General features: G+C 41.3%; 1 protein-coding gene across 9 annotated transcripts in view; it reads left to right on the forward strand.

Annotated features, from left to right (window-relative positions):
• The window catches only part of ctnnd2a (catenin (cadherin-associated protein), delta 2a), a 245,352-nt gene that overhangs the window by 54,997 nt on the left and 177,645 nt on the right, over window positions 1-12,710 (forward strand). The window contains exon 1 of one of the 9 annotated variants that reach the window (XM_054765058.1): window positions 12,383-12,545. The exons of the other annotated variants lie outside the window; for them this stretch is intronic. The gene's annotated coding sequence lies outside the window, so the exon portion shown is untranslated. Of the gene's footprint in view, window positions 1-12,382; window positions 12,546-12,710 lie in introns of those variants that run through there. 9 annotated transcript variants of the gene reach the window in all.

A 12,710-nucleotide genomic window follows, 5' to 3' on the forward strand; every position in this document is an offset into this window, starting at 1 on the left:
TTAGAGAAAATGATACTTCACAACTCCAGGGGGAGTCTACCGTGACGAAACACAATTTTTCCTTACAGCTACTTTAACTAGAAAACCTCCATGCTAGTTATGTAAATGTTCTTCATAAATCTTACACACTGGTTCTTGAACAGGTTGTAGATGTCATTTTTTTGTGCCATTTTTCGCTCGAAAAAACAAAAGTTCTTACGTCAGCCATGGGATTTTCTCATGTGGGTGACGATGCATAATGCAATGTGAAAGTGACTCCCATATCTTGACTATAAGTCGCCTGAGGGAGGGGTTGGCATCTCACATGGAATTGGATTTGATATGAACGTCAATATCCATCCCATTCATTCCGTGAGAGTCTGATAGTTGCTAAGCTCTGCTTTCTACGAGTGTGAGATAAAGGGATAAAATCTCAGTTTGTGTTTTTTTTTTTCTCTCCTTCTGAAGGCAAACACGCATGTTAGTCGGTTCATGCTTTGATTGTCTCCAACATGCAAATGCACTGCTTGATCTACAATCTCACATGTGGCGTTTCCATCGTGCGTATGCACTCGTTCGTTTGTGTGCGATTGTTTGTCCGCCTTTAATTTGCATGCAGATTTTCTCAGCATTAGCTTATCTCTTGCCCTCCCCCACCCCTCAGCTCCTGCCCCTCCCCACCTCTTCTTTCCTCCAGCGTTCTCTTCCAAACGTCTCCTCAGTTCTCTCTCCTTCTCTCTCTCTCTAATGAGATGACATGGCCACGGTGTTCGTCTTCCACTCTGTGACAGCCTCTCTGTTGCCAATTACTGCACAGTCGCCAGCTTTCTGTTTGCCTTTGGAGATTATATCTCTGTTTGTGTGTACAACCCGCAAATGAGACGCTCCGATCAAAGGCCGGAGATCTCATCAGGAGTTTTCATATGGAGGCTGGTGCATTCTTGTTTACTTATAGACGATAGGAGTCAATGCGGTGAATGTATGTCCCAATAACAGCTCATATTGCTGGAGTTTAAATTCTAATTCAGGGGCGTGTCTGCTTTGTGAGGGCTTAAAAAGCAACATTATGGATGTTTGTATTCCGTGTGTGTATTCATATACTGACAAGGCAGAGAATAAGGTACACCTGTGCAAGAGGAGTTGATTCTGTTGTGTTGCAAAGTTCAGAACCATGGATGGCGACAGTGACGCACTGCTCAAAAGAACATCCATCCATCCATCCATCCATTTTCTATACCGCTTCTCCTCTTTATGGTCGTGGGGGCATGCTGGAGCCTATCCCAGCTGACTTCGGGAGACAGGCGGGGTACGCCCTGGACTGGTCGCCAGCCAAACATATCATTCATAAATACCCATACAAATATTACATATACAGTACACAATGATGTCTGTACTTGACACATTGGACGCACAATCGAATGAGATCCAATACAAGGAAACGTGCAGGGACCGGTGAGTGCATTTAAGTGCATATTTTCAAGTATTTGTCCGTCAAATTAGGGTTTCGCACGGTTGATTGTGGCTTCCCTTTTTTTTTTTTTTTTTTTTTTTTGAAATCATCAGGAAATCTCTTGTGTTTTAATTAGTCTGATTGAAAGGGGGGTGAGTGGCAATACAGCACAGCATAGCGTCACTGCAAACAACCGTTCCCCATTTAGCATATTAAAAACTAATTTTCACCGTTTTAGAATACAGAGGACAGTGTAATTTTTGGTAAAATAGCATTCTTAGGCACCTTGGAAGACAAAATAACAATAATAATAATAATTAATAATAATTAATACTACCATTTAATTGGTATTTTTAATTATAACAATAATGTCTATTATTATTATTATTATTATTATGATTATTATTATTATTATTATTGTATAGTACCCAGACATTTTACAAGAAGCAAATGGGAGGAAAACCAGATAGATCTAATGTAATACAAAAATAAGCAGTCTTAAAGATTGTGTACATTTTTATATAGTTGATATATTTTGCTTGTTTTAAATCTATTTTATTATGTATTTATATAGTATGGATACTAGAATTTCAATACATTTATTTTATTATGTTTATTTTATTTCTACATGAAAATAAATAAATAAATATAAACATATTACTCGCCCTAAACACAAAAGGATAACTGCAATTGGAAAAAAAACTAAGAGCAAAACCCCTGTACAGACTTCCCATTGACATTTGTTTGTTGATTCGTCGTGCGGCTGCTTAGTCTAATTACTGCTCGGCATTGAACGCCATGATGAATATTCACACTTGCCACAGTCATGTAATCCACACGTTGACAAAAGAGGCAGTTAATTTAAACGCATGATCTATGGATAATTATCTGAAATGTTGTCTTTCACATCGCGCTGCACTGTGTTGACACAATGAAAGGGCCCCACACAGACACAGCCTGTTTTTTTTAAAATTGTGAATGCTTTATTTAAACAGTGTGAATGAACTCTAAAGAAAGGATCTGGCAGAGATGCTTGTTAAGCCCTTTACCGATCATAGAAAGCTGCGCCGAAGGGCCCGTCTGCGATTCTATCGTTGTCATGCTTGTCGCTCCTGTTTAGGTTTGGGGACCTGCAATATGTGTCTGACACACACACGCACACACACTCACTTGGATGCTCTCATCTGACACAGCAAACATGCAGAGGTTTGAAATACATCCAGTATGCTTGCAATGGACAGTTTAGCCAGGATGAGGGTGACTCAGAGGGCAAAACCAGGCCTGGAGCTCATGGTTACCTTGAGGATTATAGATACTTGCACACACATCATCAACCTACATAGTCTGTGACCTCATCTTTTCAGAGCTAACACTCCGATGTATGTGTATGGTCTTCATTTTCTCCGCCTTAAGGACACATTTCCATAACTGTTTGTCATCTGTTCCTGTTTCCTCTTTCAATATCTTAACCAAACCTAGCAAAGTCCTGTTTTTATACCGTAGACAAGTTAACAACCCCATTCAAGTAGGCTCAAAGTCTATATTTGTTGCTTGAGCGCCTCTCAATAGAAGAAAGCCTTGTGTTTTTATGTTTGCTTGAGTGTACTTGGCTGCATGTGTGTGTGTGCGTGTGTGCAGGCACATGCAAACCAAGCTAATCTATCAAAACAAGTGCTTGTGATTGCCAGTGGATGAATGACCTTTGGGGCGCCCCCAGGGTCCCCTGCCACACCATGCGGTGGGACTATTTATTTTCATCCTGTTTTGTTAACGGTGTTCTTGTCTTTTTTCGGATCGCCCTGCATCCTCGCCCGGCTCTGCTTCCACATATACAAGCAACCAGGGCCTTTTAGGTAAAGCCAAGTGCACTAATCTCAAAGGTGCTCTGCCGGTGAATGTTGAGACACGTGTTTACATATTCGCTTTTCCGCAACGTGATTTCCCCCAGCTAGTCTGCTGAATTCAAAAGAGGACCTCTGATTCCAATCTTCAGGCCACACCGCCACCCCTTGCCGAATGAATAAACCGGGAATCATGAATTTCAATGTGCTAAAACATTTTTTAAAATAGTGGTTAAAACACACTCTCATTACTTATCTCATAGTATCAACCCACCAAAATCATACTTTCCCATTCAAACACTGTATTAACCTAATTAGCCACCTATTTCTTTTCTACCTACCTTACTAACTTTCCGGCGAAAGTTGGCAAAAAAAACGTTGGAACTTCTCTCTTGCAGAGAGTGAATGAAGCCACCTCGGTTAGCTTAGTTTTGCACATCATGCTCGCGCGGCTGTATGAGCGTGTTGACACCATGTGACCGAGTTTTACGATAGCCGCTGACATTGTGCAAGTTCTGAGTGAAATAAGAACAGGAGCCACATTTCTTCTTGCACCCTGCTGTCTTAACTGTCGAGACACATTCTCAACACACACAACACATTACTGGCCTTCAAAATAAGAGCGCCACATACTGTCACAAAATGTCGCCACAAAATGTCTTACATATTGGAAATGCATCGGTGGCTACGTCGTCTTTAAGCACAAGCACAAACCTTTGCATTATTTTTTCACCCATAGTAATATGGAATCCATCATAGTTTATTATTAAAACGTTTCTTTCCAACCATGTATTTAATTATATAAAACTTTTTAAAACATTTTTGTCGCCAATATTTTCACTTTGACTGCAAATGAATATCAGCTGCAAATATCGGTTATTGGCCTCCTTGACGACTAAAAATTGGTATCGGCCCAGAAAAAAAACTGTCGATCGATCTCTAGTCTAAACAACAAGCAATCTACCCATCCTACCAACCCAGCTGAGCTACCTGTCCCGCTAACACCAAGACACCAGCCTGCCTACAAAACTGTCTGCCTACCTATCAATCTACCCACTCATCCAACACCTCCGTAGCTGTCTGCACCTTGTAGGTGTGTTACATACTGTTGGTCAGCAGGAAGGTGTTTGGATGGCTGGGTAGCATCAATAGGTAGGAAGGTGTCAAGGTGGGCTGGTGATATGCTGTGGATACGAAGGTGTATGGATGGGTTGGAAGGTAGACAGGCAACCAGGTAGGTACTGTATGTTCTCACCTATTTTCCTACCCACCCATCCAAACACCCGCTTACCTATTCAGCCACCGCCTAACTTCCCTGTCACCCTACTAGGCACCTACTTACCATCTATCATACCTATCTACTGTACTTTCCTATACATCTACCTTTCCTATCATGTATATTTCCTACTAAGCACCTACCCATCTGTCATACCTTCCTAGAAACGCTTACCTGCCTACCTACCTCGTCTACCTCTTCCTCCCCGGGTGCAGCTGTGATGGTATGTGCGAGCATGCACACAGACACACAACTGGACACATACAAAGCCTCCATGGCATTTAGGCGGTGACATTTTCCAAATGACATTTTGTCTGTGGCCAAATCCATACTTGGTGAGCATGAACCGTGACGCCGCTGTGCAACGCGAATGTCCATCTGCACGAGGACGCCCCCTTCCCCCCCTCACCCTGCAGTATCACAGAGAGACAATGGGCTCTGATCGATAACTCACCCCAATCCAGTGCAGGGATTTCTTGAACCTTTTGGAAACCCAATTCCCTTGCTCAAGTGTCTTGACCTTGAGAAGACCTTTTCGACGTTTTTTTTTTTTTTTTTCAGTACTGCTCTTCTTTTCACGACTGACAATTTCTGCGGCTTTTGTTGCTCCATATAGCATTTCACATCAATCGATGTGTGGTGTCAGACAGTTAAGTACCTTTCACGTCATTTTTTGCTAATTTATCATGGTTGCTGGAGACGAATGTGTGACTTAGTGTGATGAGCCTGTCTATTAGGTAAAGAGCTATCGATGGATCATTCGTCAAATGAAACAAAAATTTAATTCCTTGGCGCTTTGACATGACAACTAGGCTGACTGCAAACGAGAGAATGCATCACTTAAAGGCTCAAACTGGATTTAGCACATTTAGCTCTGACTTTCCTGAATAGAGATAAAAAAATATATATGATATGCACTTCATTAGGTACACCTGCACTATGTAGTAGGCAGTGTTGCCAGGTCCACTTCTAATAATTGGGCTTCTTTTTTTGTAGTTATACTGTATTTGAGCTCGCTTCGCCGACTGTGTGAATCCTCCCCGATGACCACCAAGCTCCCCGAACACGTGTGGAAAGTGGTTTGTCCTTGCCACGCCCCCATTTCCTAGTTATCACACCCGCCCGCGTCGACTTGGCACGCCCCCAAACACGTTTATGCCAGAGCCCAGAGGGACAGAGAAATGAGTGATGATGAGGCAAAGTGAGAATGAGCGACAGTGGGGAAAATATAATAAAAGTGGGAGAACGAGAGCGTTGAAGGACTGCTTTCGACGTCAGGTGAGAGATGCCCCAAAGGTGTTCTGCCGATCTGCTGCGAGTGTGAGATGAGATATGTGCTCACCATGCAGGTTTAATTCAGCATGTTAATACAGAGAAGCACGGAATGGCACTTTTCTTTTTGGATTAACATCGGTTTCACAGCCCAAAGACAAAGCAAAATAATGAGCTAAAAATAGCCACTTTAAGATTTCATTCTAATAATTCAAGTTATTCAAAGTTTTTGTTTGTGTTCAGTATAGTTTTGCTGTTGCTTATATAGTACATATACGGTATTGATATACGTACATACTGTATGTATACCTCTTAGTGGTAAAATTGTGTACCGCGGTCTTTCAATACATTTTCCACTATGTGTGTTTGTGCGTGTATGTGTGTGCCCTCCCTGCAGCATAATGTCCAATTTCCCTCTCTGTACATATTTCAAGTGAGGGACAGCCTGCTTAAAAGTGGGTGAAAAGCAGAGGCATTCAGCGTCAACGCGATGTTGAGGTGCGGTGCACCTGGTTTTGAACACTTCTGAACACCTCTGTAAACAAAGATGAGTGCGTAAGATGAAAGCAGTGTGCTGTCATTGTTCAGTAGAGATTACCACGGTTCTGCACGCTGCTATTAATGCTGCACTTCAGGAAAGGAACTTTACTAAAAATAAAACTCTTACTGTTGCCTTCCTAAAAAGAAAGACTGCAAACCAAAGTGCATCCTGGGGGCCATTTTCGGCCCATAGCTTGTTCTTTGTTCTTTCCAATGAGCTATATTATTAGATATTACACTAATTTGCTTTGTCACCTCTAACACAAAACTTATGTAGCTTACAGTAGAATATACTGACCTACATTGGTTTCAGCATCTTTAATGTCAGTACACTTCAAAGTGGCCCCCACATCCTTTTATTTCTCTGTATGCTATATCAATATTTGTTGTTTTTTTCATTTGAAAATTGTATTTATTGGGATTTTTTTTTGCCAGGATATTATTTCATTGACCTGCTTCATTTCGAAAATAATTCAATAGTACTGAGAGAATTTGGGGAGACAAAAGTTGTTGTTTTTTTTGCGCAAATTGTAGCCCAAATACCGAGGTGCGGACTGTACCGTGGGTTACCTGTACTGTTGCAATACCGTAATACGTAGTAACAACACCACAATGCGGTAGGTTGCTTATTGGGCTTGTTTTAGGGTTGTTTTCTCTCTCAAGACCTGGCAACACTGGTAGTAAGCTGCAAACAGCTAACTCATAGATGTGATTGCTGAGCTACGTGAGAGCAGAAATACCTCAACGTTTTGCATTGACGTGTGTATAAGATGGCATTTTTCCCCAGAAATAAACTTCTTACACCTGGGATCAAGAGATTTGTACATGCTCTGACTGACCGTGCGTGTCAGAGCTTTTCTTCCTGTCACTCACACACACCAGTGATGCAGCCTGGAATGATGCAGCCGCGACACAGACACCCACTTGGAAAAAGTGTCTTAAAAGTTGGCAAACAACAGAAGATGAGTTGTGTTGCCAGTTTTAAAATAACGGTTATCAATTAAGCACATAACATAACAATATTTTTCCAAAAATGGCTTTTGAAAAAGTGGTTGTCTTGTATATTTGTGGGTCCTCATGGCATCATGCTGTGTATTTCTCCACCATAGCAAACAGCAGTGCACCGAATGTTCAGCTTGTGATTATATTCTCCCATATCTGGTATTGAATGAGCTCTTATGTAATACACATAAATGAGATAATCCATCACACAAGTGAAATACACGGAAACTTTCCCGCTGCATTTCTGAAGAAAGAGTTGTTCCGTGCCCCGCATGTGAAATCCAGACAATCTGTTACTGGAGACAGTTAATCACAGATGAGTTAATCACTAAAGCACCTCACCAACGCGCTCGTTCAATCACGCATGCAAACGGCTTTTAAGGGATGGATAAGCGAGGTAAATGACTGAGATGATATTCGCAATGCAGAGGACTGTTTTTCACATGTATATGCAGGCAAATGAAATATAAATTGAGCATGAATGGGGTAAACAGCTATGCCTAAGACACTTATTCTGAAGTTTTACCTGTATCATCAGTCAAATAAGCAGTCTCGGTTGGCAAACAATATTGTACAATATGAGTCTGCCTGTTGCTTACCTTTAGCCCAGCGTTGTATCCTTGCAGGTTGCCAGCGTGTTATATGCACAGTATGGTCTGAAGAGTGGATGGCAATTCATGATCCTTGAGGCACATTGGAGACCAAAGCGTGTGTATTCGGCTCATTTGATTTTTATGGTTCTTAAAAGATGTATAGAATACACACACACACACACACACACACACACACACACACACACACACACACTCTCCCTACCCTCGGGACTGATTTGGTCCTAACCCTAACCACATTTTTTGAAGTTTAAAAAGTCTCTGCTCCAAAAATAAGAATGTATTAGGCTTTATTGTTGACCAGGTTAAGACTCTTTCTATTGAAGAAAAACAAAATTGAAAACATAAAAAAAATAATAATAATTGAAGAAATGTCCATGGTTGGGCCTGAAATTGTTGAAAAGATTCAACGGTGTGAAAGTAAAAAATAAATATTGGATTCTCTCACATTGACCGGGACGGTTTTCGGACATAAGCGTAAAAAGCACAACTTCGTTACTCAAGGGTTAACCATTTTCAACTTTGGTCGTCAATTACGTCGGCATGGTTACACAAGATGTCACCTAATATAAATGGGGCTCTAACACCCATTGAAATGACCGTTTTGGGGTTCTTCACACTTGGCCTGAGGAGGGGTTCCTGTTTTCAACTCCATCAATTACGCCGCCACAGTTGCACAGAATGTTACGCAAGATAAATAGACGACTGCCTCCGATCAAGACCGTTCTTCAAGACCTTGTTTCTTTGCACAGTTGCGACAGAATAAGATATAATACTAATCAAGTAGGAAAATTCCCGCTTAAATTGTGAAAGGGCTTTCCTGTTGCTGCGTTATTAATAAGTAATAAGTGTGAGGAATAATATTGGCTGCTGTGCTTTGCTTGCAGGCCCATAATTCTAATGCTGTAGCACCGATTGTAAACATTTTCAGATGATCGTCTCACGCACTATAAGCATTTTGAAGCATATGTTAGTCAGATAATTACCACCCACATGCATAGAAGCATTGAATAATTCTATTTATTACAGGACAGGTTGAAGGTTTTTTTTGTGTGTTTAACACCCAGAATTTTCCCCAAATAGCCGAGTTGCATCACCATCTCTTTTAGCTGAGCTTTTACTGACTATACAAAAAAAGAAGCCACTTTTAAAGCTAAAAGCCATCTTAAAGTCCCAAGCATTTACATTTTTATAGGATAGTAAGAAGTTACACAAAAGCCGCCCTAAAGGCGGGGAAAGCTGAGTGTGCGTGTGTATCGTTTTTCGCAAGACTCATGGTTTCAAATGCATGTAACTGTACACACACACACACACACACACACACACACACACACACACACACACGCAATAAAAAGGCGGTGGGAACATGGATGAGACAGTGTAGAGCGAAATCAGAGACAAAGAGAGATGTTTTCATTTTGCCCACCGAGCTCCTAAATAATTTAACGAGGGGGAGATCTGTCAGAGTATTTGCGTGTTTGTGTGCTGAATATTTATAATGCATATAAAAGTGTTATGGGCCAGCTGCTAGCAGTCTTCCATCTCAGATCGACGCCTTTGTAAAGGTGCGTTCCGATTTGACGCATCGGACAAAAACACTTATTAGTTGAAGCCGTCTGAAGTCGAAGTGGCGTGGACTTGCGCAAAGGCGCCATGCTGTTGTCAACTGCCAGAAGTGGCGGAATGAAATCATATATTTCAAATGCTATAAATGGCTTCAAAGCTGTCCTCCTCATGAGACGGAATTTAAAGCGGAGAGGCATGAAGTCGTCGCTGCGCATCACCGCCGTCCCCCCCCCTCACCGAAATGTGATGAAGCTCCATCTATTTCAAACATGTGCTCTAAGGCTGTTTTCTGGAACAGCCCCTCAGAGTTAAATACGCAACCGCTATCCCCAAAACACAACTGACAGGTTTCTCGACGAGGATTTTTGCAAAGTCGGTATTTGTATACATCAGTGAATCCGCTCACAGCCCAAAGTCGCTTACTTTTTTTTTTTTTTTTTTTTTTAAAAAAGGAAGCTATTTCAGCTTCCCTGTCAGGAAGCACAATTTCTTTGGACTGCAAATATAAGATTTTACACCGGAACTACTGTATACTCCTCAACACCTGGGAAATGGGAAGGGATAAATGGCCGTCCCTTGGGGATGGCCATTTATTTTTGCCTACTGGGTTGTATTTTCTGATGTTACTACAAAATCTACAACAGTTAATCAATGATTAATTGATTATGCAATTAATCAACAACTATTTTGGTATTTGATTCATTGTTTTTTTATTTAAAAATGTAAATATCCTCTGACTTCCGCTTTCAAATGTGAATATTTTGTAATTTCATTAGTCATCCTTTGTGTTTTAGGCAAAACAAGATATTCACACACATCAGCTTTGACTTTGGAAAACAGTGATGGACATTTTTGCCGCTTTTCCGATATGCTGCGGACCAAACCACTAACTGTTTGTGATTGATTCATATTGATTTGGTCCCTCAAGGGGCAAACCGATTACTCGATGAATCGAAGCAACAAGCTTCAGGTTAATCGACTGAGAAAATAATTGTTAGTTGAAGCCGTGCGTGCTTCAGTTCAGTGTCGAGATGTTTTCCCTACATTTCAACAGAGAATAAACACCAACGTTTTACATAAGTAGGCTGTCAGCATGTTTGGCTGGCTTTGAATTTTTCAAAGTTGCCATGGGCCGGTTACTGGTTTCAAGGTATACTTTATCATGTACGGAATGAAAAAGTCACGGTTTTAAAACCACTAAACTTTAGTGGCACGCCGTCCCTGCGGTATGAGAGTGTGGCGGTCCAACGCGGCCACTACGTGGAATACTTTGCAATGTCCTTTGTTGTTCCTCGAAGTCGGAACTGGGTTTTGATGTGTTGAAACCACATCCATGTGCTGCGTTGCCAAATGTCAGGCATAGATAGCACCGGAGTTACCTGCCTTGTTAGCATTGAGCCGCGCTGGTACGGCTGCGGTGTTGTCGCCGTTGTCGGTCGACATATTACTCACGTCGAGGGTCACCAAATGTGGAGATGTGATTGACAAGGAGACAGGAGTGGAGGACAGGTGGTATAAAGCGTTTACGCTCCACTGAACAATAGGCAACAACCACTTAACGTCTCAGTTGCTAACAATCACAAGACCCGGAAACTGACGCTTTTTGGAAAAGTGTGACCAGCACATTCACCACCATGAAATTAAAATGTAACATTACAAGTTTCAAAATATAAACATGTATATTTATGGTGTGACCTTTTCAAGCCACTGGATTGCATTGCTTTGCATTTTGCTTTGTTTTCTTTTCTTTTCTTTTAACTAAGAAATCATTTACTGTGTTCCGACTTGAGTTGCAGGATTAACCACAGAAGAGAATCAAGAATTGTATTTTATTTATTCATTTCAAAATAATTCTGTTATTTTTTATATTTATTTTAAAAACATATGTTCCACTTTCATCATGTTTTATGATATGGTTTAGAAATGACTGTTTTGTGGTATATATTGGTAGCCTATGGTCTAATATTAGTCAAAACATATTGAAATACAAGTGATATGTCGTATTCTGGTCACTAGGCGGCAGTAATGACACAAAACATTGAGACATTCATTACCTTACGTTACATTACCCTAACACGGCATGAAGTCATGAAGTCAGCCATGGCATGTCCCACATGATAGAGTGAAAAAAAGTTATCCTCCCATCTCGTGTGGAAGTGGTAAGTTTTTGGCTTCTTAAGTTTAGAAGAAGTACATTTGAGGCTAACTGGTTAGCTCGCTCGGTCGTTAGCTTGCTAGCTAGTCTCGACTCCCTGCAGCATAAGATTTGCAATGTGGAGTAAACAATGAATAATAGCGGTGTAAAGGTGACTGTAGGGGTGTTATTTCATGTTTACAGGGCTCTAATGTTAAAAAACACATTTAGGAAGTCATAAACAGGCTTCTATGCTCTAACTACGAAAATGTTCCATTTATTAACATCGAATCCTATATCGCAGAAATGATCGCTAACCAATTAACCGCTATAAACGAGGGACGACTGTACAGTGATTTCAAACCCTAAACCCTAAAAGAACACCTAGTACTCTAGCAGTTAAGTAAATACAGTACTATTTGAGGAAGTAAGGTCATTTCAAACCCTAGTAAAGACTGGGTACTGTGCAGTTGAACAAATACATCACTTTTTAGGAAATACAGTAATTTCAAACCTCGTAGGATGATATAAGTATGTCAGCCATATTTTTTTAAGGACGGTGCAGTCGTTTTTGCATGAAATCCGACTAAATTCCAGCGAGAGCGGGCTGTATATTAAAACAGCTGTGCACACATTCTTACTCTTGAAGATGACTTTCAAAAGTATACATAGTGACAGAAATTGAAACCCCCACACACAGTTGGGAAAGGGTAAAGCTCGCTGTTCAAAGAGAAGGAAGTCATAAGGTGATGGTGCTTTCTTCTCGCCCCTTGTTGAATGTACAGCAAGGAAGAGGCGCATCAGGTTTCCTCCCCGTGGCCATCATCTCGCGTGACTCTCATCACCACAGTCACCTCACTGCCCTCGCCTCCAGGTATTGCCCCGCCCACCCGCTCTACTGCTCATTAAAGAGGCGACATGTGCAAGGCAGAGGAGGGGCACAAAGAAGGGGACTTGTGAAAGTCGGGCTGGGAGGGCGTTCAGAACGCACAGGGGTTGACAGAGGCAAGCCGGGTGACCTTTTCCGGTCCTCTTTCTA

Source organism: Dunckerocampus dactyliophorus, chromosome 21 (assembly GCF_027744805.1).
Source record: "Dunckerocampus dactyliophorus isolate RoL2022-P2 chromosome 21, RoL_Ddac_1.1, whole genome shotgun sequence".
Lineage (NCBI taxonomy): Eukaryota > Metazoa > Chordata > Actinopteri > Syngnathiformes > Syngnathidae > Dunckerocampus > Dunckerocampus dactyliophorus.